At 45.0% G+C, this 24,749-nt stretch overlaps 1 protein-coding gene and 1 pseudogene across 2 annotated transcripts in view; one reads left to right on the forward strand and one right to left on the reverse strand.

Annotated features, from left to right (window-relative positions):
* STK3 (serine/threonine kinase 3) overlaps nucleotides 1-24,749 on the forward strand; it is a 270,216-nt gene that overhangs the window by 191,910 nt on the left and 53,557 nt on the right. The window lies entirely within an intron of this gene.
* LOC142009116 (zinc finger BED domain-containing protein 4-like) lies at nucleotides 2,768-6,374 on the reverse strand (annotated as a pseudogene).

The following is a 24,749-nucleotide window of genomic DNA, read 5'->3' on the forward strand; positions in this document are numbered from 1 at the left end:
GAAGTCCTGTGACATTTTAGAGACTCACAGACGTATTGGAGCATAAGCTTTTGTGGGGAAAGACCCACTTCGTCTAATGCACTGGTGTGAAAATTCCAGAGGTAGATATAAGTATACAGACATGTGAAAAGAAGGGAGTACCAGTGAAGAGGAAGGCCAGAGTTAATTAGGTCAATTCGGTCAGGGAGGATGTGGCCCACTTCTAGCCGCTGGTGTGGAGATGTGAACACCAAGGCTACATCTGCACGAGAGGCTTTTCCCAGCAAAACTGAGCTTTTTCAGGGGAAAACTGAGAAGCATCTACATGCAAAATGCGCTGTGTCAACAGTTTGTTGACAAAACCTGGCACATCCACCTCTCCCTGTTCAGGTATAACACCTCTATCAATAAGGTTCTGTCGACAAAACAGCCATGTAGATGCTATGGGGCCATTTGGTCAACAGGCGTGGGTTTCGGTTCACCAGGCAGTCCTGTCTGCAGGGCTTCCAGTCAGCTGATCTGTCAAGAGAGGACTGGGCAGTCTGACTGCTTTCTGTCGACAAAGCAGATTGCTTTTTCGATCTGCTTTTGTGTGTGAATGTGATCAGTTGACAGAAGTTGTGTCGGGCAATCCCTTCTGACAGTGATTTCTGTCGGCAGAGGCTTCTTGTGTAGACGCAGCCCAAGAGAGGAGAAACTGCTTTTGTAGCTGGCCAGCCATTCCATGCATTTGTTCAATCTGAAACTGATTGTGTCAAATTTGCAATTGAATGGTAGCTCTGCAGTTTCTCTTTGCAGTCTGTTTTTGAAGTATTTTTGTTGCAGGATGGCTACTTTTAAATCTGCTACTCAGTGTCCAGGGAGATTGAAATGTTCTCCTACAGGTGTTTTTATGTTACCATTCCTGATATCTGATTTGCGTCCATTTATTCTTTTACGCAGAGTCTGTCCAGTTTGGCCGATGTATATGGCACAGGGACATTGCTGGCACATGAAGGCATGTCTCACATTACTAAATGTGTTAGTGAATGAGCCCCTTGATGGTGTGGCTGATGTGGTTAGGTCAGGTGATGGTGTCACGGGTGTAGATGGGTGGGCAGAGTTGGCACTGAAGTTTGTTGCAGGGATTGGTTCCTGAGTTAGTTACTGTGGTATGGTGTACAATTGCTGGTGAGAATTTGTTTTAGGTTGGCAGGCTGTCTGTAGGCGAGGACTGGCATGACTCCCAAGGTCTGTGAAAGTGAGGGATCACTGTCTAGGATGGGTTGTAGATCACTAGAGAGGTTTTAGCTGGGGGGTGTAGGTGTCCTGTTGTTTTCTATGTTGGGCCTCTCTTCTTGTAGCAGGTGGCTTCTGGGTACACATCTGGCTCTGTCAACCTGTTTCCTCACTTCTTCAGGTGGGTACTGTAGCTTTAGGAATGCTTGGTAAAGGTCTTGCAGGTGATTTGCCTCTATCTGAGGGATTTGATCAAATGTGGTTGTACCAAAGTGCTTGGCTGTAAGCAGTGGATTGTGTGATGTACCCTGGGTGGAAGCTGGAGGCATGTAGATAAGCTGAAGGCATGCATGTAAAGTAAATGCACACAAATCAGGTAATGCTTACCTACATGCCTCCAACTCCCATCCAGGGCACATCTCCACATCAGAAGCTCCTCCTCTCTTGGTGTTCATACCTCCACATCAGCAGCTGGAAGTGGGCCACATCCTCCCTGGCTGAATTCACCTCATTAACTCTGGCCTTCCTCTTGATTGTCTTCCCTTCTTTTCATGTGTCTGTATAGTTATACTTTCCTCTGGAGTTTCCAGCCCAATGCATCTGACAAAGTGGGTCCTTGCCCACAAAAGGTTATGCTCCAATATATCTGTTAATTTATAGGGTGCTGCCACAGGACTTCTCATTGTTTTTGTGGATACAGACTAACACAGCTTTTACTAGCAACAAAAATGGTCTTACTGTAAAACTCACTTTTTTGTTTTACTTTTTTTTTTAACATAATATCTCTCAGCTGTTGAAAACCACAAAGTTCTAGCGGTTGAACCTCTCTAATCTGGCACTGTTTCATCTAGCAACATCCATAATCTGGAATGATTTTTGTTAGCCAGACAACCAAGTTTCCTGTGGTCCCATGAAGTTTGTTTAAAGCCACAAGTCCTGGCTCTCACTGTTCTGTGCTGTTCTTTAGCTGTAGTTTATCCCCCAAATGTCTTCTAGGAAGCAGTTGAAGTGTTGGCACCAGTCAGTTCCCAAGAGTGCCAGGCTCAATCTGGTTCAGTCTGTATTAGAATTTTGACTCTTGTCAGTTTCATGTTTTGGATTTTTTTTCTCCCCTGCTGGCTTTATTGGCTTGTCAAGTTCAGCACTTCTTGGTTCAGCTGTCGCACTCACAGGCTATGTCTATACAGCACCGTTATTTCAGAATAAGCTATTTCTGAAGAGATTTTTGAGCATAGTTTGTTTTGAAATAGTGCAGCTACACACAAAATACTTATTGAAATAGCGGAGCCATTTCAAATAACATTGCTGTGTAGACATAGCCCAAGGCCCCCATTTTGAAATAGCCCCTCTTCCCTGTGTATACATAATATAATAACTATTGCAGAATAAGCTCTATTCCTTGTATAATGAGGTTTACCAAATTCGAAATCAGCCGTCTGCTATTTTGATATTATTTCAAAATAGCAGTTGCATTGTGTAGCTGCTCGCAAAGTTATTTCACTATCGCGGTCATTATCCTGAAGTAACTGTACTGTGCAGACACACCCATAGGGTCTTCTTTTTCTTTTTCTTATATCAGCGCAAATTGCAGAAGCTTAGATTTAACAATGATCTGAACAGGTGAAAGAAATCATGTGTGTTTATGGTATCAATCTAAGGAGGAGGCAGTGAGTGCAGGTTTGGCAGTTCTGGCAGGATCATAACTGGGTTTCATGCAATGCTTGAGAGAGCAACAAGCATCAGCCCTAAAATCAACAGCTTTTTCATTTTTGACAGGAGCTTTGCTTCTGAAAGTTTGGAGAAGACTTTCTTGCAAATTGGATAAAAATTTGAAATTGAAACTGACTGATCAGCAGACATGGAAGTTGTAGCAGAGTTGAAAGTGGAAAGTAGGTGGTAAGATACCCTTTATTAGTTGCCAGTGTTCATCTTGCAGCTGAACCATTCAGGAATCAGATTGCTCTGTTTCAGAGGTATCAGAAAGCATAGCTATCATAGCTCACCTTTACTCACGGAGTCTTTCAAACATGTCGTATACAGAATTCCAGCGAGTTTTACGTGACTGGATCAGACGATGGTTCTTAATATGAAGCTGTGTGTGTTTTCTTTCTGTGTGTGCAACTAATCTGCATACATCTGCAACAGCCCAGTCCACAGTACTTGAAGAAAATCCATTATTTATGGCTAGGTACAAAGTATGCACAAAACAATTGACAGATATCCATATAACATACCGTGTTGTATTGGGAAGCATTATTATGTATGCAAGCCAAGACAAGGCCTGCCAGACCCCATCTTTCCGCTATAGCATTTCATTTTTCAGCAAGATTTTCTGCTATATATTTTTTTATAGAACTGTGGATTGACACTCCCAATTTTCAGTATAATGGCAAGTGACAGTCATGTAGTTTTCTGTAGTTAACGCTGTCCAGTGGTGGGGAAAACTACTTTAATGGCATTTTGCAATTTTTCATGAGCAGACTTCACACAATATTCATAGTACTTCTATAGATACAGGGTTTTAGTCTGTCTCACAGGTGCACGGTATTCAGGTTCTACAAAACTCATCAATGCACTAAAACCTGTATCTCCAGCAACTCTTACAGGCAGCATATCTGTAGTGACAATGGTGCACAACAATTCTTAGTTTTCATCACGTTGTGTGTTGCGTTTTCTTAAATTGCCAGAAACAAATTTTGTCAGCATTGTTTGATTTTTTTTCTTTTTTTTTTTTTTTTGCCTTCCTTTTCACATGAAACAGATGGATGTTTCAGCTTCAAAGAGTTCAGCAGTTCTCTGGTGCTATTTGCAGTATTGCACAGTTCGCATTTTCTGGTGTCTTCTGTTATTTTTGTAATTGACACTATTCCTTTTTCATTGCTCCCATCTTAACAATGGAACAATAGTTACCAAAAATTATGATACCTACATGATGATGTTTGAACGTTTAATATTGCCATAGTGTGGTGTCAGTTCCATAGTAATAGTCCTAACAACAAGGAACCTAGTTCCATATATACTATGAAATGTTATTGTTGCAATGTTTTTAATGTACATGTTAGTTATTTAAATGCTAAGTTAATACTTTACCTGTAAGATTGATTATCAGTGGTTAACTGCTTAGTATTTTACATTCCTACTTTAATAATGTTCTTTTAAGGCCCATGTTTGGTGTAATACGTTACATTGTTCTGCAGGCCTGTTTCTAATCTCGCTCTAGTTTTATACAAGTATAACTCTATTGACTTCAAAAACAAGAGGTCTTGTGGCACCTTATAGACTAACAGATTTATTGGAGCATAAGCTTTCGTGGGCAAAGACCCACTTTGTCACATCATTCTGAGAAAGTGAGTCTTTGCCCATGAAATTTTATGCTCCAATACATCTGTTAATCTGTAAGGTGCCACAGGGCTCCTCACTGTTTTTGTAGATACAGGGTAACATGGCTACCCTCTGATATCTGTTGACTTCAGTGGGTTTAACCAGGTGTTATCTTGGTGTGAGTTGAGAAACAGGTCTCCTAGCTCTCTCATACATTACTAAGAAAGCCATGGAAATATTGGGGGAACAGGTGAAGATTATCTTTAATTAGACTTCTGTTTGTGGGGAGCTTTGGTGAACATGATGTAGAGCAGGCATGATTTTTCAATATCTACATAACTATCTAAAAAAACAGTTCTACACATCATTCCTTACAAGAGTAACTTCTTTGGATTACTCACATTCACTAAGTGTTGCCTCCCAATGTGGTTTCCTTTTGCTGTTAACATGAACTATTACAAGGAGCATGCATTGCATCTTGTCCAGCTTTGCGGTTATTATTTGTGGAAATTATTAGTTGTTCTGCACAGAAATCTCATTTACGTTTCCATGAAATCAAAGCTAAATTGTGACTTAGAACAACGTTCACACACAACTTTACTAGTTGCCAGCTAAACCACGTATTTTAAAATTGTTTTGATTACAATTAGCTGTGATCCTAATCCTGCAAAGTGATCCATGCTGGTGGGTTCTTATGCCCATGCGATGTCTTATTGCAAAAGACATATAATTTATATGATTTTCTCTTGAACCAATGTCTATTTCTGATTAAGCAACACACGTACTTTGTTTCATTTACTAAAGTATTCATTCCATTCCATTTTTACACTTGAGAAATGTGCATATGTTCATGAAGCAACTGATGCTGACAGGAAACAGGGAAAAATTACTGGTGAGGACTATGGTTTGCAAGACAATGAAAAATACTGACAAAGCATAAACATTGATAGAGACTGCAGGGCAAAAGTGATGGAGACTGCAAGAAATGCAATTTAAAATTGAAGAGACCATGTAGTACAGAGATATGAATACTACAGCCTCTAATGATTTGCAATTATTAGTAAGTACAGTGCTTTTAAAATTGATATTTACCTTACAGACATAATCTTGAATCTCATATTAGACAAAAACTAAGAATGTTGACAAAGGACATTGAAACTGTAAATCAAAGAGTTCCATTGACTTTAATGCAATTTTGCCAGTGTTAAATGTAAGCTAACTACTGTTTCATTAACTGTCTAAAGAAAACACTCCACACATCCAAAAAAGTAAGAAATATTTTTATTGGAAAAAGTCTCTTCTGTCTCACTAGTGACACAGAATTTAAACTAAGGATGTTAGTTAACATAAATCTTATTCATCCGACTTAGTTGTGGTAACTGAGGTTGAGCGAGGATGAATCATCTAGGTTTAGAAGTTGATCTGTTTGTTTTGAGAGTTGCCAGATAAAGCATTTAAGTATGATTTGCAACTGGTATTGGAAGGTTATAAAAATACTGTGAATAGAAAAAGTCATGCAGAATAGTAACATAGGGATGAGACAAACCCAGTGTGCAGTTCGGTATCATTGTTTGGAGTACACAGAGTGTGTTAAAGGGCTGGGGGGAAATAAGAAAATATTTGTGTTAAGTAGGCAGGGGCTCAGTTATATAGGTTTGTGGAGGCAATAGTAACAACTCTGGAAGAATTTGGGATCTCTGTATAAATTGTCACCTATTACTATGTATATACATGTATAATACTATACATCAATAACAATTTTAAAACGTTTTGGGAGTTATCTTCAACCTCGGTAAATGTGTGGCAAATTGTAGGAGCCAGTGTGGGAATCCAAAACTCTTCTGTGAATGTTGCATTAGAATGCTGCAGGCAGTTTTAGAGTAGTTTTTGCTCTAATTTTTAATAATGTAAGTATGCAAAAATTATTTAAACTAACTTACAAAATGTGTAAAAGGCAGATGGAAAGCATATGTGAGGGACGTGGCATTGCTTTGTAATATGAAAATACAGAGAGTCAGTGTTTTTATGAACATTATGTGACCTGGTTAGTGAGGGCAAATTATTGTATATTTAGTTATAACATTTTCCTCTATGAACATGTAGAGTAATTTTTGCTCTAATTTTTACTAATGCACAACTTTCTGCAGAGTTCTAAATGCAACATTCACAGAAGATCTTTGGATTTCCACATTGTCTCTTTCAACTCCAACTCAAAATATCAGAGGTGTTAGTATCTCTCTTTGAGGCAGAAGACATTAGAGACAGTGATGGAAAAACTCTAGGAAGCTGTACTGGGGTATACAAACCCCACACTGGAAAGGAAGGGGTTTAAGAGCAGATCTGGACCTGGGTGGCCCTGCCCCACTGCACCTGCAAAGCCTTCAGAGTGTGGAGGAAGAGCTTGGAAAGGGGAACAGAGTAGCTGGGAGGCAGACAGTGAAGTCAAGCAGACCTACACTTTGAGCTCCTGGGAAGGAGCAGCATGGGAGCTCTGACTGCCTGCGTCATGGCTAAAGTGATCTGATCAAGCCTATGAAGAAGGAAGATGTCACTCTTTGAATATAAGGTACTTTATCTTGTGTTTTAGTTCTACACTTAATCCTGTGGAATGAGAGGGGTTTGGAAGTGATTCAGGGAGGCAGCTACGCAGCACACTAATACTGCTTCTTTACTTGTCCCCTCCCGTCAGAGGTGGCATGGTAATGTGGCACTAATGTGCATATTCAGTGCCTCATTAGCATAATGGCAGCTGCGCAGATTTCAAAGTGCAGACTTCAAATTGCAGATTGACAGTGAAGATGGGGGCAGCTTCGAAATAAGCGTCCCACTTCAGCATTCCCTTCTTCTGATCTAGTTTTGTGGGAGTAAGGGAATGTGGAAGTGGGGCGCTTATTTCGAAGTTGACCCCATCTACACTGTCAATCTGCAATTCAACTGATGCGTAGCATCAGTGTTGATTGTCCTCCTTTTCAAAGCCAAGTGAGAATAAAGCTTAGATTGTGCCCACCATGTCCTAAATAAAAGTTGCTGTTCTCACTTTAAGGCAAGTTAGATTTATGTTTGTGTACATTACAGTTTCTGTAGCTTTCTTTATATTTTGTATTAGACACACGTTATGGACATTGTAGTCTCCGAAAGTGAGGTGTGTATCTCTAACATTAAAATTCTTATTCTCAGAAGATGATCTATGTGGGTGTATATAAAGTGGCAATCACCAGAAATATGTCTGGATTATTGTTGACTCACCTTGCTATCCTCAAGGCTTGGAGAGTTCTTTCTTTCCCATATATCATTTGAACGTACTGTCTACTGCCTTTAGGAGGAATTGATCTAGAATGCAGAGGACAGTCTAGCAACTGGTTCAGGGGAGTGCAAATGCAGGTCTCATCTGAAACGTGAGATTTTAATATGACGTCGTGTGGTGCCATGTTTTGTGGTTTCTCAATGACTTTGGTCTCAAAAGTTGCTCAGTTTACAATTTGAACTATCTTTATATGGCTGCTAGTGGGTTTTACCCATGAAAGCTCATTACCTAATACATTTGTTAGTTTTTAAGGTGCTACAGGACTGCTTGCTATCTGTATAAGCGATTATTAACATTTCATTAAAGACAAAATCATTAATGTTTTGTGTAGCAATTGAAAAAGATGCTCTATGTTAAGGAACGATAATACAATATGGAAATCAGAAAAATCCATATAGCAGGAAATTGTGCCATTGAAATTGCTGGGGGGAGAAGGGATGCTCATTGTTGACCTCTCTACTGCCTTACATCTTGTATTTTCATACACTGTGTAAAGTGATTGTGAAACTCTGCTAAACTGAGATGGCTACAGAGTTTTCAAGGCAATTGAGAATATGGTCATCATTGGTGATTTTGTTAACCAAAAAGTATTGGTGAGAATAACTTGAGTTCAAATCATTTATCACCCCTGATTGCTAAATGTGGCTGTTGTCTCTGACACATTTCTGCCACAAATTTACAATAGTTACTTCAGTAGAATTTAAATTATTCAATTTCATTGAGTTTAACTATAATTTATTGAATAAACTACTTATCTGAGTGAAGTACTGTTGTCCGTGGGCAAAAGTTGTTCTTTCCCCAGTTCCCGTTAAGGGCTTCTCTGTTCTTTCCTGGGTTTGGACTATGGAGTATGAATAACGGTGTGAGTCAAACTGCTGTACTGTAACTGGGGGCGGTGTGATGTTAACATGAACTAGAAACCTTTTAATTGGTTCTCCCACATGGGAAAGTTACAGAGAAATTTGGACAGATACCAATATTGTCTCCCAGACCACTGACTTCAGATGCAATATAAGACTTTTTTGAATGATGCTTTATGGCACTACTCAAAAGTTTTATACAGTTACATTCACTGAGGGCTAGCTCAGTGATTTAAGCATGGGCCTGCTAAGCCCGGGGTTGTGAGTTCAATCCTTGTAGGGGCCATTTAGGATCTGGAACAAATAGGTTAAAAAAAAAATCTGTCAGGGATGCTGATAGGTCCTGCTGTGAAGGCAGGGGTTTGAACCTGATTACCTCAGAAGGTTTCTTCCAGCTCTATGAGATAGGTGCATCTCCATATTATGGTTCTTTTCTCTATGATACTTAAGATCCTTAATCATTTTACCATATTTTTACTATGACTATTTTTCCCAATTACTGTAATTTGCAAAAACAGAGGTAACGACAGGAACTGGTGATTGATCTTCTAGAAGAACCTATACCATCTTGAATATTTTGTGTTACATCTTAATTCCATATGTGATGCTATATGTCAAGTGTGATGGATTGGAGGGCTACTGCCCCTTTTCTAGACATCCCAGTATTCAGTTAACTAAATTGCCTGCAAAGGATTAAACCCAGAGATAATGGGTTCTGTGTTGGCAAGCAGCCAGGTGAGCCAATGGGAAGAGAGAGGGGGATTTTTGAACTGAAGCAGTTACCTGCTTGGGGCAGTCCTTTGTGTGGCCAGAGGAGAGATACAGAGATGGTTAAGTCTGAAACCAGATTTGGGTAGTATCCAGGCCTTGAGAGGAATCTGGGAATAACAGGTGTGTGAGTAGAAAGGAAATGTTTAGTCATCCATGATCAGGCTATTTGTTTTATTTTGAATTTATAGAATCATAGAAGAGTAGGACTGGAAGGGACCTCGAGAGGCCATCGAGTCCAGCCCCCTGCCCTCATGGCAGGACCAAGCACTTTCTAGACCATCCCTGAAAGCCATCTATCTAACCTCTTCTTAAATAGCTCCAGTGATGGAGATTCTACGACCTCCCTTGGCAATTTGTTCCAGTGTTTGATCACCCTGAGAGTTAGGAACTTTTTCCTAATGTCCAACCTGAACCTCCCGTGCTGCAATTTAAGTCCATTGCCTCTTGTTCTATCCTCAGAGGCAAGGAAAAACAAGTTCCCTCCCTCTGCCTTATGACACCCTTTTAGATACCTGAAAACTGCTATCATGTCCCCCCTCAATCTTCTCTTTTCCAAACTAAACAAGCCCACTTCTTTCAGCCTTTCTTCATAGGTCATGTTCTCTAGACCTTTGATCATTCTCGTTGCTCTCCTCTGGACCCTCTCCAATTTCTCTGCATCCTTCCTGAACTGCGGTGCCCAGAACTGGACACAATACTCCAGCTGAGGCCTAACTAGCGCAGAGTAGAGCGGGAGAATGACTTCTTGTGTCTTGTTCACAACACACCTGTTAATGCATCCTAGAATCATGTTTGCTTTTTTTGCAACAGCATCACACTGTTGACTCATATTTAGCTTGTGGTCCACTATAACCCCTAGATCCCTTTCTGCTGTACTCATTCCTAGGCAGTCCTTTCCCATTCTGTATGTGTGACACTGATTGTTTCTTCCTAAGTGGAGCACTTTGCATTTGTCCTTATTAAACTTCATCCTGTTTACCTCAGCCCGTTTCTTCAGTTTATCCAGATCCTTTTGAATTATGACCCTATCCTCCAAAGCAGTTGCAACCCCTCCCAGCTTGGTATCATCTGCAAACTTAATAGGTGTACTTTCTATGTCAATATCTAAATCGTTAATGAAGATATTGAACAGAACCGGTCCTAAAACAGACCCCTGCAGAACCCCACTAGTTATACTTTTCCAGCAGGGTTGAAAACCATTAATAACTACTCTCTGGGTACGGTTATCCAGCCAGTTGTTCACCCACCTTATAGTAGCCCCTTCTAAGTTGCATTTGCATAGTTTATTGATAAGTATATTATGAGAGACCGTGTCAAATGCTTTACTGAAGTCTAGGTATACCAAATCCACCGCTTCTCCCTTATCCACAAGGCTTGTTATTCCATCAAAGAAAGCTGTTAGATTGGTTTGACATGATCTGTTTTTAACAAAACCATGCTGGCTGTTCCCTGTCACCTGACCACCTTCCAAATGCTTGCAGATGATTTCTTTAATTACCTGCTCCATTATCTTTCCTGGCACAGAAGTTAAGCTGACTGGCCTGTAGTTTCCCGGGTTATTCTTGTTCCCCTTTTTATAAATGGGTACTATATTTGCCCTTTTCCAGTCTTCTGGAATCTGAGGCTGGCTAGTATACACTCTCCCCACTTCCCACCCCCGACTCGCTGTACATTGTAACTTTTAAACTGAATCCCAGGGAATTAATTCTCTGTGTTGTAATCCTTTTTTTTTTCGTTTCTCAACACCTTCTAATCAAGTACACTTACCAAGTATGTCTTCTTTATTTTGTTAATAAAATCACTGTTGTTATCTGATTCTTGTGTCCTGGAAAGTGAGGGAGATTCTGTGTATGCATGCCTAAGGCTGACACATCAGCTATCAGAAACTACAGTTTGTTTTTCTCTTTGTTTTCAAGATTTCCTAAGAGAGGGGTAAAAGCTTGGGGTTACCCCACAGAGAGGCATTCCAAGTGCATCTTCCTCAGTTCTAAAAAGGGGTTTTTCTTACTTGGGTGGTGGCAACTACCTCCCAAGGCCAGGGAATCTGTGACCTTGGAAATCTTTTAAGCAGAAGCCTATAGAGGCAAGGTATTTTTAAGGTCCTTTGAGAGCTCCCAACCACAACTGGTGATTGATCATGCTGAAGAACCGACATTATCTTGAATATTTTGTGTTACAGTTTAATTTCAGATGTGATGCTGTATGTCAAGTTGCACAGGAATCGTCACATTTTGCAATAGCCCTATCTTAGTTGTCAGTCAATTCTTCTGAAGTTGTGATTTAGATACCTTTTCTCCTAGCCAGCCTGGTGATACACTCACTTGAATGTAGTCAGTTTAATTGTCGTTTGGTTTCTTATTGGTAATTTGGATTCATCATCATTCAAGCTTTTCTCTTTGAATTCTTCCTGTTCTAGATTTTATATGATACTGAGCTAGTTTTTCAGCTTTCTCTCTGACAGCCTCACTTAACTTCCTTATAGATACAATCATTTCTTTGAAAAGCCCCAGGTTTCAGCCTGCCCTCCAAAATACTGCCTTCCATTTATAGACACTTTTACAGACACTCCCTCCTTAGAGACCTTATTTCTGACTACCCTGCTTGGTTTTCCGCACTCTTTTATCAGGCCCTTTGAAGGTAATATCAACTTGAGCACCCAAAAACTGAACACTCAGAGTCACTAGACACTTTTATAAATCTTGGTCATAGAATCCAGTTTGCTGTGGCAATAATGATCACAGTCTTGCCCTGCAAATGGAAAGGTTTCCAAATGGCTGGGAATTTGGTATCTCACCTAAATTTATTTGTATTTTACCATCGAATAAAAAGTGTATGCCAATTGGGATTCCCGTTAGATTACTTTTTGATTACTCCAATTGACTGTCATTTGGAGAAGGGTTTCTCCAGGAATCTTTCAAGCAGCTTAACAGTGACCATCTCGTTTTACTTCACATTGACAAGAAGCTTTATCCAGCTCTAATGGTGGATGTGATTTTATTATAAATTCAGCAAATATAGGCATTTCATAGGGAGCCTATCATGTTTCAAGACAAATTAGATAATTTTAATCTTATTGAACAAAAACTAATCCCAAGGAAGTAAATACTGAAATAACGAATATTGAATTTCTAGTTTTATTGAAAACATAAGAATTAGTAGTTATCTCTCTAAATTCTCTGTGTGTGTTAATTTGAATGATTTTATTTGTTTTGATTTAGGCTTAGATGTTATTTGTTTTGATTTAGGTTATCTGAACACTTCTTAGCCCTTTATTTATTGCAAATGTTTCTAATGCTAATATTAAAGTAAATAATTTCCTTTTTCCTGCTCTGAGACTACGTCTAGAGTGTGAGATAAATTCAAATGTATTAATATGGATTTTGTAATGCTGGATCTTGTAAACTTGAATCTGACTACCCTCACCTCTCCACAGCCGCGTCTACACGAGCCAGCTACTTCGAAGTAGCCGTGCCAACTTCGAAATAGCACCCACCACGTCTACACGTGGCGAGCGCTATTTCGAAGTTGAAATCGACGTAAGGCGGCGAGACGTCAAAGTCTCTATCCCCAACATGAGATGGGAATAACGCCCTACTTCGACGTTCAACATCGAAGTAGGACACGTGTGGACGATCCGCGTCCCGCAACATCGAAATAGCAGGGTCCGCCATGGCGGCCATCAGCTGAGGGGTTGAGAGACGCTCTCTCCAGCCCCTGTGGGGCTCTAAGGTCACCGTGTGCAGCAGCCCTTAGCCCAAGGCTTCTGGCTGCTGCTGCGGCAGCTGGGGATCCATGCTGTATGCCCAGGGTCTGCAACCAGTTGTCGGCTCTGTGGATCTTGTGCTGTTTAGTGCAAGTGTGTCTGGGAGGGGCCCTTTAAGGGAGCGGCTTGCTGTTGAGTCCGCCCTGTGACCCTGTCTGCAGCTGTTCCTGGCACTCCTATTTCGATGTGGGTCGCTTTGGCATGTAGACGCTCCCCTGCAGTGCCTAATTCGATGTGGTGCTGCCCAACGTCGATATTGAATGTCAACAGCACCAGCCTTGGAGGACGTGTAGACGCTATTCATTGAAATAGCTTATTTCGATTTCACCACATTGAAATAAGCTATTTCGGCGTAGCATCCCCGTGTAGACGTAGCTCACGTGCTCCTCACAATGTCAACTTGTTGCTGCCACATTCAATCAGCTAACATCAACTGTTGCAGCAGTGCATTGTGGGAACCTATCCCACATTTCCCTTATCCCCATAGCATTCTGTCTATTTTCGCTGGTATGTAACATCATCTTCCCACATTGCATTGCCCTCATTCTGCTCCCATGTTAAGTAAATGTCCATTTTTTCCAGTTGGAAGGAAGGAAAAGTAGGGCATCAACAAAGATTGCCAAGTTAACAGAAATCTCTTTCTTCTGTAACTGAATTATCAAGGATTTTATAAAAATCAGCAGCTGTGTGTGTCTTCTCAACTGGCCTTCCACTGACTGTCCCCTCTCCCTTGATTGCATCTGATCCCTGAAAATAACACCAGGACAATGAAAAACATGAAGAAAGAGTTAATAGTAAAGTTTTTGAAAAAAGAGAGTTGATGAGGGGGAGGATGTTTGGCTGCCCAGTGCACTATTCGACTTCTTTGCACAGTCTGTGGCCCTCCACCGACTCTTCCCTGCATGAGGGGGAACAAAGTTAGAAGAAAGAGGATAGAAAAGGTTAGGAAAACAATATTTTTTTCTCCCCTCTTCGCTACACAGAAATTTCTAACATGGGGGGTGGCAGCAACACCTTGAAAATCTTAGTCATAGTGGGAGGCTTCCTCCCAGTGGCTGCAAGCCTCTGAAAATCTTAGCTGCTGGGGGGAGATTCCCCTGGCAGCAGCTAGCCCCTCAGGTCCTTGTTGGTGTGGAATTCTTAGATAGGTTTCAGTGGGGCGGGGGGCACTTGAAGTAGTATCCCTGTGCAGCAGAAAGGCCTTGAAAATCTTAGCCGCCCGGGGAGACTTCCCTCGGTGTCTGCAAAAATCTTTCTCCCTGCTTGGAGCCCTAACTGTGCACAAGCCAAGACATGATGCTGCCTGGCAGCATGGGTAGCACTGAATGGCAGCCATGTCCTTTTAATTGGGTTGGAGTTAGCCACGTGATGTGGTTGTGCGCGGGAAAGACCCCGACTGCGTGGCGCCTGTGGGGAAGGGTGGGGGGTGGGGCGCACACAAATGTAAACCTCTGAGAAGAAGTTTCTTGGCTTCTTATGCAAGCAGAACCCTCACAACAGCCTTGCTGTCATATGGTGTAGTGGGGCAGCGGCTGGCACCAGGCAGCCCAGAAAAAAGTACAAAGTGTGGAGACAGAACCAGGAACTCCATGCTGGAGCTATTTGTAATGGGTACATGCACTCACAGCACTAATAGCAAAGACAGACAGGCATTTCTCAGGCTCTCATGCAAACATGTGCCCACAGCCACAGGATTCATGGTCCTGATTTGAAATTCATGGTCTTCCTGTTACCTAATTCCTGTGTACCTAGAGAGTAGCAGCCAGAACAGAGCACTGAGGGGCATTGTGGGTTGCACATGGGACGCCTCTGGAGGCTAATAAATTCAATTTTGAGACATGATACTTCCATGCTGGCCTGTATTTGAACTTTTAAATTTTAAACCTGACCCTGCACCCAGCAGGTACCGATGATGATATATCAGTGTTAGCGCTCTCTAAAGTGAGCTAATAGTACGTGTAGTGAAGACAGCCACATGGTAACATCAAACTAACTGCCTTAAATTTGAATTTATCTTGTAGTGTAGCTGTAACGTGAGACTTGAGCCACTCGCTGTAAATTCCACTTCCCTCCATTCCAATATTGCAGTTGTGCACAGAATGGTGTAAGTAGTTTTTCTAGGCCTGCCAAGAGCTACTGGCAAAAGTAAACAATCAGTCTGTTGTTTTATGGGTCAGATCTGCAGCTGTTCCCAAAGGGAAGACCTCAGTCCTCCAAGGTCCTAAGAGCTCTGTTACGAATACAGCAGAGCACTTAAACTTATGCATAACTTTAAACTGGTGAGTGGTCCTATGGACATCAAATGGTATTTCATCCATTTGTTTCCAAGAGCTTACAAGCATTCCGCAGAGCCGACAGCACTGTGAGCTCCGGGGCAAAGTGGGAGCGGGGTCTGACTCCATGCCCCCCAGCAGGGACAGGGCCAAGGGCAGTCACCCTTACTGCTGCCAGGACCGCAGCGCTGGGCCTTTCACAGCTGACTGGACAGGTGGAGCAGCACTGCCAACACTTCAAAGGAGCCCAGAGCTCTGGCCACCAATGCTGTCTAAGCAGCACTGGCACAGCCAGAACTCCAGGCCACCTTAAAAGGCCAAGCGCCAGGGCAACTGCCCCCTTTGCCTGCCCCCCCTCCCACCCTCAACAGCAACCCTGCAAGCAGTCTGTTGTAGGGTGACCCATTTTCTGCATAAGCTCTGTTGGTAGTTTTTCCAAATGTGTTATCTTGTGTCTGGCAATTACGAGTTGGAGTTAGCAAGTATCTTTATCTACCAGAGAAGCTAAAGTAGGTCCTGCATGATCTGAAAATTGAGTTTGGCCAACTATTGAAAGAAAAAAAAAAGCCAGCGTAAGAACATAGTATTTAGAATTCCTTGAGCTCTTTTCCTACTTACAAACATACGATGGTGTATTTTCCTATTTGGTATTGTACTTAATGAGTAAAGTTGCTTATATCTTTTTTCTTTTTTTTATGACACATCTCCAGTGCATGGAGATCCACAGAACTGGTATTTCACAATTGATTGATTTCTTGCAAAGTTTCTGTGGCATATTTTTCTGTGCTCTGTGTTTGGTTATGGAAATCAATGTTATTCATGTGTTATGAAAGAATGAGAATTATATTACTTTAAATTATTGGGTTAGTTTTAAATGAACCGAACAATTATCTTTCTAGTAGATTACTGAAAGTCTGCTTATGCTTTGCCATTTGATCTTTCATTATAGGGATTTATATATAGAAAATACTATTAAGTTGTGATTTACAAATCAACCGCATTTTTATTTTATTTTATTGTAATCACATGCTGTGGAATTTAGATTCCCTAGCCTACATCTACACTACAGAGATTTTGCAAAAGAACTTACTTTGAAAGAATGTGTCAACACACAAAGAAGTGGATCAATAGAGTGATCTGCTCTTTTGAAATAGAGCATCCACACAGTTCCCCCTCCCCCAGCTCTTTCAAAAGAATGGGCCAGGGATCGAAAACTCAGGTGCTATGAGGACTGCTCTTTTGAAAGAAGGGCCCTGGGGAGCATCTACACACGTTTTCTTTCGAAAGGTGTTCTTCCTGAAATGGGAGTGGAACACCATTTTTGAAAGGAGTGCTGCATTCTTTTGATTTCCTTTCGAAAGAACACTTTTTGTGTGTAGATGCTCTGCAGGGTCTTTCGAAAGAGCCTCTTCTTTCGAAAAATCTTCCAAAGAACTTGCTAGTGTAGACACAGCTCTAGAGTTTAATGGCCTTCCTTGTCTCAGGGCCGCTTCTTGTGATTACTTTATTTTCTTTTTTTTAATAACTTTGCTACCTGGAAAATTCTCTTTGCATTGCTAATATTCTTTTCGTGTAACAACAACCTAATTGTTCCAGACCTTAAGAGAATAAAACACTATTGCAACTATGACAAATGTTCAATGTTAATTTAACACTTTATTAATCTTAAAGGGTATATGTAAAATACATGATCATCATAAACCACACATTTCAGTGTTGCAGCCCTCAGGTAGGTACTACCATTTTCTCCTTTATTTCACCAAATACTTCTATATGAATTGAGATAGGGATGTGGAGGAATTTGGATTGATGCAAGCAATGCAAAAATTAGGCTGTGTCTACACTAGCTCCCTACTTCAAAGGGAGCATGCTAAGTAGGGTGTTGGGAGATTACTAATGAAGTTCTGCACTGCATATGCAGCACTTCATTAAGCTAATTCTCCCCCGTGGGAACTTGGAAGCGTTAAACTTTGAAGTGCTGGCTTACATGTAGCCGTGGCTAACCCACCAGTATTTCAAAGTACCTGGGCCTCTCTCACAGCTGCTGTGATGGGGTTCAGGGGTCCCCCTGCACTGCACCCCGTCCGCTGGCAGGAGTGACTCTCACTCAGCAGGTACAACAGCAGGTTTATTAGGCAACAGATGTCCAGTTTCTCACAGAAGCAACAGCATAGCAGCCAGAGACAGTCCTTCCAACCTGTCCTGGGGGGAGGACCCCGAGGGGTGCCCCTCTGGGGTGTAGCTTTCCCCTCCTCAGGCTGGCTGCCTTCCAGCTCTCCCTTCTCCTCGCCTCTAACTGCCGCCCCCGATTCAAAACCCAGCTCAGCTCCTCCCTGCTCTTTGTTCAGGCAGAGGTGTTATCTGCCAGTTGTAGCCCCAGGGTCATCCTTAGCCACTGGGAGCTGCTGCTTGCCTCGGACATCCAGCCTGACTCACACATGCACCCCCCCCCACTCCATCACATCTCTCCCCCCTTCCAGACCGCACTGAGCGGGGTCACTTAGCCAGTGACCTGGGGAAGTTCGGGGCCCTCCCTGCGTGACAGGGCATCGGCTATGGTGTTGTTGCTCCCCTTGACGTGGACCACCTCCATGTCGTAGTCCTGCAGGAGCAGACTCCACCGCAGCTTGTCTAAAAGGTCATCAGGCCTGGGCATGGGGTAGGCGTCCGAGACAGTGATGGCGTTAAGCTTGCGATAGTCCACACAAAACCGAACAGACCCATCTTTTTTAGGGACTAACACCACGGGAGAGGCCCAGGGGCTGGACGAGGGTTGGATCACCCCCAGAGCCAGCATGTCTTCAACCTCCCGCTCTATGTCCTGAGCCGTCCTCCCTGTGGCTCTGAATGGCACACACTTGATAGGGGCGTGGGTGCCTGTCTCTATTCGGTGGACAGCCAGGTCAGTGCGTCCGGGTCTGTCCGAGAAGAGCTGTTGATGCGAATGCAGCACCTCCTTGATCTCCGTCTGCTGGGCAGGGGTCAGCTGGTCTGAGAGGGGAATAGACTCCAGCAAGGAGCCGGCTCCAGTCCTTGTGAGTAAATCCACCAAGGGATCTTCCCCCTGCCCCTCCCAGTGTCTGCACACGGCCAGCACCAAGTTCTGCCTGTCCCAGTAAGGTTTCATCATGTTCACATGATAGACCCGGTGGCTGTGGGCCCGGTTCGACAGTTCCACCACATAATTCACGTCATTTAGCTGTTTGACGACCTTGAAGGGCCCATCCCAGGCCGCTTGCAGCTTGTTCCGCCGCACAGGTATAAGGACCATCACTTGATCCCCGGTGGCATAGGCTCGGGCCCTGGCGCTACGGTCATACCAGACCTTTTGCTTCCTTTGGGCCATGGAGAGGTTCTCCCTGGCCAGGCCCATGAGCTCGGTGAGTTTTTCCCGGAAGGTCAGTACATACTGTACCACTGACTCCCCTTCAGGGGAGGCCGTCCCCTCCCACTCTTCTCTGAGCAAGTCCAAGGGTCCCCGTACCCTCCTTCCATACAGCAGCTCAAACGGGGAGAACCCCGTGGATTCCTGGGGCACCTCCCTGTATGCAAACAGCAGGTGGGGTAAGTACTTGTCCCAGTCATGGGGGTATTGATTCATGAAGGTTCTCAGCATCTGCTTCAGAGTCCCATTGAATCTCTCCACCAGCCCATTGGTCTGCGGGTGGTAGGCTGTGGCCCAGGTGTGCCGGACCCCACACTTGTCCCACAAGCTTTGCAGTAGGGCCGACATGAAGTTGGACCCCTGATCTGTGAGGACCTCCTTGGGGAACCCCACTCTGCTGAAAATGGACAGCAGTGCATCTGCCACGGTGTCAGCGTCGATAGAGGTCAAGGCCACTGCTTCTGGGTATCGCGTGGCAAAATCTACCACTACCAAAATATATTTCTTCCCCGAACGCGTTGCCTTGCTGAAGGGGCCCACTATGTCTATAGCCACTTTCTGGAAAGGCTCCTCTATGATGGGCAGTGGCCTCAAGGCAGCTTTCCCCTTGTCCCGGCTCTTCCCCATCCTCTGGCAGGGATCGCAGGACAGGCAATACAGACGGACAGCTGCAAAGATCCCTGGCCAGAAAAAGTTCTGTAACAACCTTCTCCTGGTGCGGTGGATCCCCTGGTGTCCTGCGAGCGGGACATCATGAGCTAGGTACAGCAGCCTGCGCCGGTACTTTTGGGGAACCACCAGTTGCCTCTGGACCTTCCATGGCTCCGCTTTGCGTCTGGGAGCCCATTCCCGGTACAGGAATCCCTTTTCCCACAGGAATCTCTCCCTGCAGCCCTCCCCCAGCTGCGGAGCTGGGCTGAGACTGGCCAGTTCCCTCAGCTTCTGCAAGGAGGGGTCTCTCTGCTGCTCTGCCTGGAATTCTTCCGCTCGGGCAGGAGCGGAGGCTACTTCCCCATCCCTGGCTTGTGAGATCTGGTTTTTGGGGGCCCCCTTTCTCTCAGGGTTGGCCCCTGTGGCTTTGGCTGGGCCTGTACCCCTGAATCTGGGGAGCGCACCCCTCGTTTTCTTTGGCTACGGGTCAGGACCAGGGCACGAGGGCGTTCACCTTGCCAGTTCTCCAGGTCAGCCCCCATCAGTACATCTGCCGGCAAATGGCTGTGCACGCCCACTTCCTTGGGGCCTTCCTTCTTCCCCCATTTCAGGTGCACCCTCGCCATGGGCACCTTGAAAGGGGTCCCATCAATTCCTGTTATCGTCAGGTGGGAATCGGGTATCATGCAGCCCGCTGCCACCACCCCGGGTCGGGCCAGCGTCACGTCAGCGCCTGTGTCCCAGAACCCCGTGACCTTTTTCCCGTCTACCTCGAGGTGTTTGAGACACTTGCTCCACAGAGGTAGCGCTGCCCCCACTCTGTAAACTGGCCTCTGAGCATTTGGTCCCCCTGAGGAGCTGGTCTGTGGGGCGGATTCGGCCCAATCCAAGTGCCCATTGTCAGCACCACCCGCCTTGGCCGCCAGCCCCTCTGACTTCTGGGACCCCACCCAGTTGACTCCATGACCCCCCGGCCTGCTCAACCTGTCTGGGAGCCTGGGGCACTGGGCTGCTCTATGCCCCTTTCGCCCACAGCGGTAACAGCCTGGGTCTGGTTGTGTCCCTCGGGCTGGCTGCTCTGTCCGGGCTCTGTTTGGCTCTCTGGGGGGTGGGTGGCTGGCCCCTCTTTCCTGGGCTTGCCCAAGAGGTGGTCCCCTCTGTCGTACAGTTAGGGACCGGTCTCTCTGAGATTCTCGGTTTCTCCAGGACTCCCTCTCCCTCCGGGACTCCCTCTCTCTCCGAGACTCCCTCTCCTTGTGGGGCTCACTTTCAAACCTGGCCCGGCTGTTTGTGAAGTCATCTGCCAGTTTCCCTGCATCATGTGAGTCCCCCGGCTTCCGGTCCACGAGCCACACCCTCAGGTCAGGTGCGCACATCTCGTAGAATCACTCCACAACCGCCAGCTCGATCAGGTCCTCTACGGACTGGACTCCCATTCCGAATGCCCACTTCTGGTAGTATTGCTTCAGGCGGGCGGTTGTATCTACGTGGGTTTCCTCTGGCCTCTTCTGCGCCTCCTGGAACTTCTTCTTGTACATCTCCGGAGTCAGCCCGAACTTATGCAGCAGGGCCTGTTTGAACCGTTCATAGTCCCCAGGCTGCAGCCCCACCAGCTGGCTGAGCACCGCTGCGCCCTTCCGGCCCAGCAAGGGGGTGAGGTGCCGGAGCCACTCATCTGGGGGAACCTCATGCAACTCACAGGCTCGCTCGAAGGCGGTAAGGAACTCGTCCATGTCCCCTGTGTCCTGACACTGGGCCAGCACACGCGTCTCCAAGTGACTGGCCACCCCGAGCCGTCTGGCCCTCTCCCCGCTTACCGCAGCTGGGGCCTCTTGGCGTCTCGCCTCTGCCATGGTTCGCTCATGCTCCCGCTCTCGCTCTCTCTCCTCCCGCTGTCTCTCTTGTAGCTGGCACTCGTGCTCACGCTCTCTTTCTCGTTCCTGGCGCTCGTGCTCACGCTCTCTTTCCCGTTCCTGGAGCTCACACTCACGCTCTCTTTCCCGTTCCTGGCGCTCACGCTCTCTTTCTCGTTCCTGTCGCTCATGCTCACGCCCTCTTTCCCGTTCCTGGTGCTCCAGTTCCTTTAATTTCACCTCGAGTTCCAGCCGTCTCAGCTCTGCGGCGGGGGACTCTGCCCGCGATGGACCACCGCTAGCTGAGCGCGACCTGGTGGGCACCGCGTCTGTCGGACGGCGTCGAGCCCCTGCTCCTGTCGGAGAATCCGAAATGCTTCCCGAGGCTGACCGGCCACTTTCTGCCGGGACAGGCTCTGCCCCCCCGGATCGGTCATTCTCTTCCAGCTGTGCAATGAGCTGGGCCTTGGTCGCCTTCCCCACGGTCAGGCCCCTCTCTCTGCACAGCCCTGCTAGCTCTGCCTTCAGGAGTCGGGTATAATCCATCTCCCCGCTATTTCCCGGGGTATCCACTCACCAGCAGCAGCTGCAGGAATGGCTCTGTTCCCCCTCTGACTCTTGTGAGACTCCTTCCTTCTCTGGTGCTCAGTCAGCCACTGCTGGGAGCTCATCCGTGGGTGCAGTGCATCCCACTTCTGACACCAGTGTGATGGGGTTCAGGGGTCCCCCTGCACTGCACCCTGTCCGCTGGCAGGAGTGACTCTCACTCAGCAGGTACAACAGCAGGTTTATTAGGCAACAGATGTCCAGTTTCTCACAGAAGCAACAGCATAGCAGCCAGAGACAGTCCTTCCAACCTGTCCTGGGGGGAGGACCCCGAGGGGTGCCCCTCTGGGGTGTAGCTTTCCCCTCCTCAGGCTGGCTGCCTTCCAGCTCTCCCTTCTCCTCGCCTCTAACTGCCGCCCCCGATTCAAAACCCAGCTCAGCTCCTCCCTGCTCTTTGTTCAGGCAGAGGTGTTATCTGCCAGTTGTAGCCCCAGGGTCATCCTTAGCCACTGGGAGCTGCTGCTTGCCTCGGACATCCAGCCTGACTCACACATGCACCCTCCCCACTCCATCACAGCTGCCCAGGCACTTCAAGTACCGGTGGGTGAGCCACGGCTGCATGCGAGCTGGCACTTCGAAGTTTGAACACTTCAAAGTTGCCGCGGGTGAGAATTAGTTTAATGAAGTGCTGCATATGCAGCGCAGCACTTCATGGGGGGAGCATTGACCTGCTAAACCCAGGGTTGTGAGTTCAATCCTTGAGGAGGCCATTTAGGGATTGGGGCAAATAGATATCAGGGATGGTGTTTGGTCCTGCCGAGAGTGCAGGGGACTGGACTAGATGACCGCCCAAGGTCTCTTCCAGTTCTAGGAGATGTGTATCTCCAATTATAATTAGTAATTTCCCAACACCCTACTTACCATGCTCCCTTGGGAGTATGGAGCTAATGTAGACAAGCCCTTAGAGAGGAACACTGAGGGCTGCCCTTTGCAGGGAGTTATCTATGCTTTCTAACTAGTTCACACCTGTGGATTGTGTGATCAGAAAACTGTAGAGAGATGAATAAGCAAGGATATGATGGAGAGAACGAAAGCTGTTTCGGAGTATAATTCATAGAAGGAAATGTTAAGTACCAAATACTTTTTATACTGCAGAAAGCAGAATACACTTGTGTTTACTATATTCATAATATTCTGTAGGACAAATGATATTCTGTTCTCTGCAGTATTATTTTCCTTCCCCATGCAGGTTTGAAGGGTCCATGCCTCTGACTAAATGGTGCATTTTTTTTTTCTCCACACAGCATCCTTACCTCATTCCTGCTTTACACTAGTGAGTTCAGGGGCAGGAGGTGATGGAGCTTATTTTCCACCTTTACACCAGTGAAAATGTAGGGTTACTCTGTTGACATCATGAAACTCAAATAGTACAGTGTTGAATCAGGACCCGAGTAACTTAAACTAGTGGACTCTCATGTCTACATGTAGACTGCGTATTAGTTAGTAATTCTTCATACAGACTAAAGCCCCAAACCTGCATTGTGATCCATGCTGATGAGCTGTTGCACCCCATAGGAGTCAGTGAAGCTTTTTAATTTGTAGATCTTAATTTAATTTACAAAGGTGGGCAAACATCATTCCATCCTTTATCCCAGTCAAGAAAACTGCTTCATAAAGAGGTGAAGCAAGTGTTTGAGATTGTATGAAGTATCAATGGTAGAACTAAAAATAGAACACAGAAGTCCTGACTTCCAGTTTATTAACAACCCTTAGCCCTTATACCTTAAACACTAAATTATTCAGATTAGTCCACTGGAGCATAAAAAACATAGATACGCAGGTGTGACAGAAAAGGGTGGTGGTACAGCACTGGAGAGCCAGGGCAGACTCCCCACTGCAGAGGGGAGGAAATCCTGAGTCCATGGACCATTAGAGGTCCACAGGCCACACTTTGGCTGCATCTACACTGGCAAGTTCTTTCAAACGATCTTTCGAAAGAAGAGGGCTCATTCGAAAGACCCCATGGAACATCTACACAAAAAGCGTTCTTTCGAAAGTAAATTGAAATAATGTGGCGCTCTTTTCAAAATCGCTCTTCTTTTCCATTTCAGGAAGAGCACCCCCTTTTGACAGATTCCTTTGGGGAAAAAAATGCACGTAGACACTCCACAGGGCCCTTCTTTCGAAAAACCAGTCTTCATTTTCAGGCCCTGGCCCATTCTTTCGAAAGAGCAGGGGCTGTGTGGAATTTCTCTTTGGAAATAAGTTCTTTCAGAAGAGATCTTCCAGAAGAGCTTCTTTTGAAAGATCCCTGTGGTGTTAGATGTAGCCATTGAGAACCACTGCCTTAGAATGTACTCCTTTACCTTCATGCTCCCTCCTGTATTGTCTGGGTTTTTTGTTTTTTTTGTTGTATGCTTACTATATCTTGTCGTAAATTGGACTATAAATACTTGAGGACAGAGACTGTCTTTTATTATGTTTCCACTGTGCCTAGCTTAGTGTGGAGCCCAGCGTCTGATGCTGTTGTAATATAGATAATACATAATAATAAATGATGTTGCACTGTTAATCCAAATTTTATTATCTACAAATCTCTCATACAAAAGCGAAAAATGCACTGCTCCCTATCTGTCCTACATGCCACAAAAACAAAACAAAACACAACCCCTAACCCAAGTCAAACCATTGCTGGTAAGACTATATCATGCTCTTAATCGCAGAATGGGAGAGTTCCAGTAGTAGTATTATATCTGTCATTATAGTGACTGTGGAGTCAGATCTTTTCCCATTCTTCACATTACTTCATTGTGCTTTTGTAACTG

The sequence above is a fragment of the Carettochelys insculpta genome, chromosome 2 (assembly GCF_033958435.1).
Source record: "Carettochelys insculpta isolate YL-2023 chromosome 2, ASM3395843v1, whole genome shotgun sequence".
Lineage (NCBI taxonomy): Eukaryota > Metazoa > Chordata > Testudines > Carettochelyidae > Carettochelys > Carettochelys insculpta.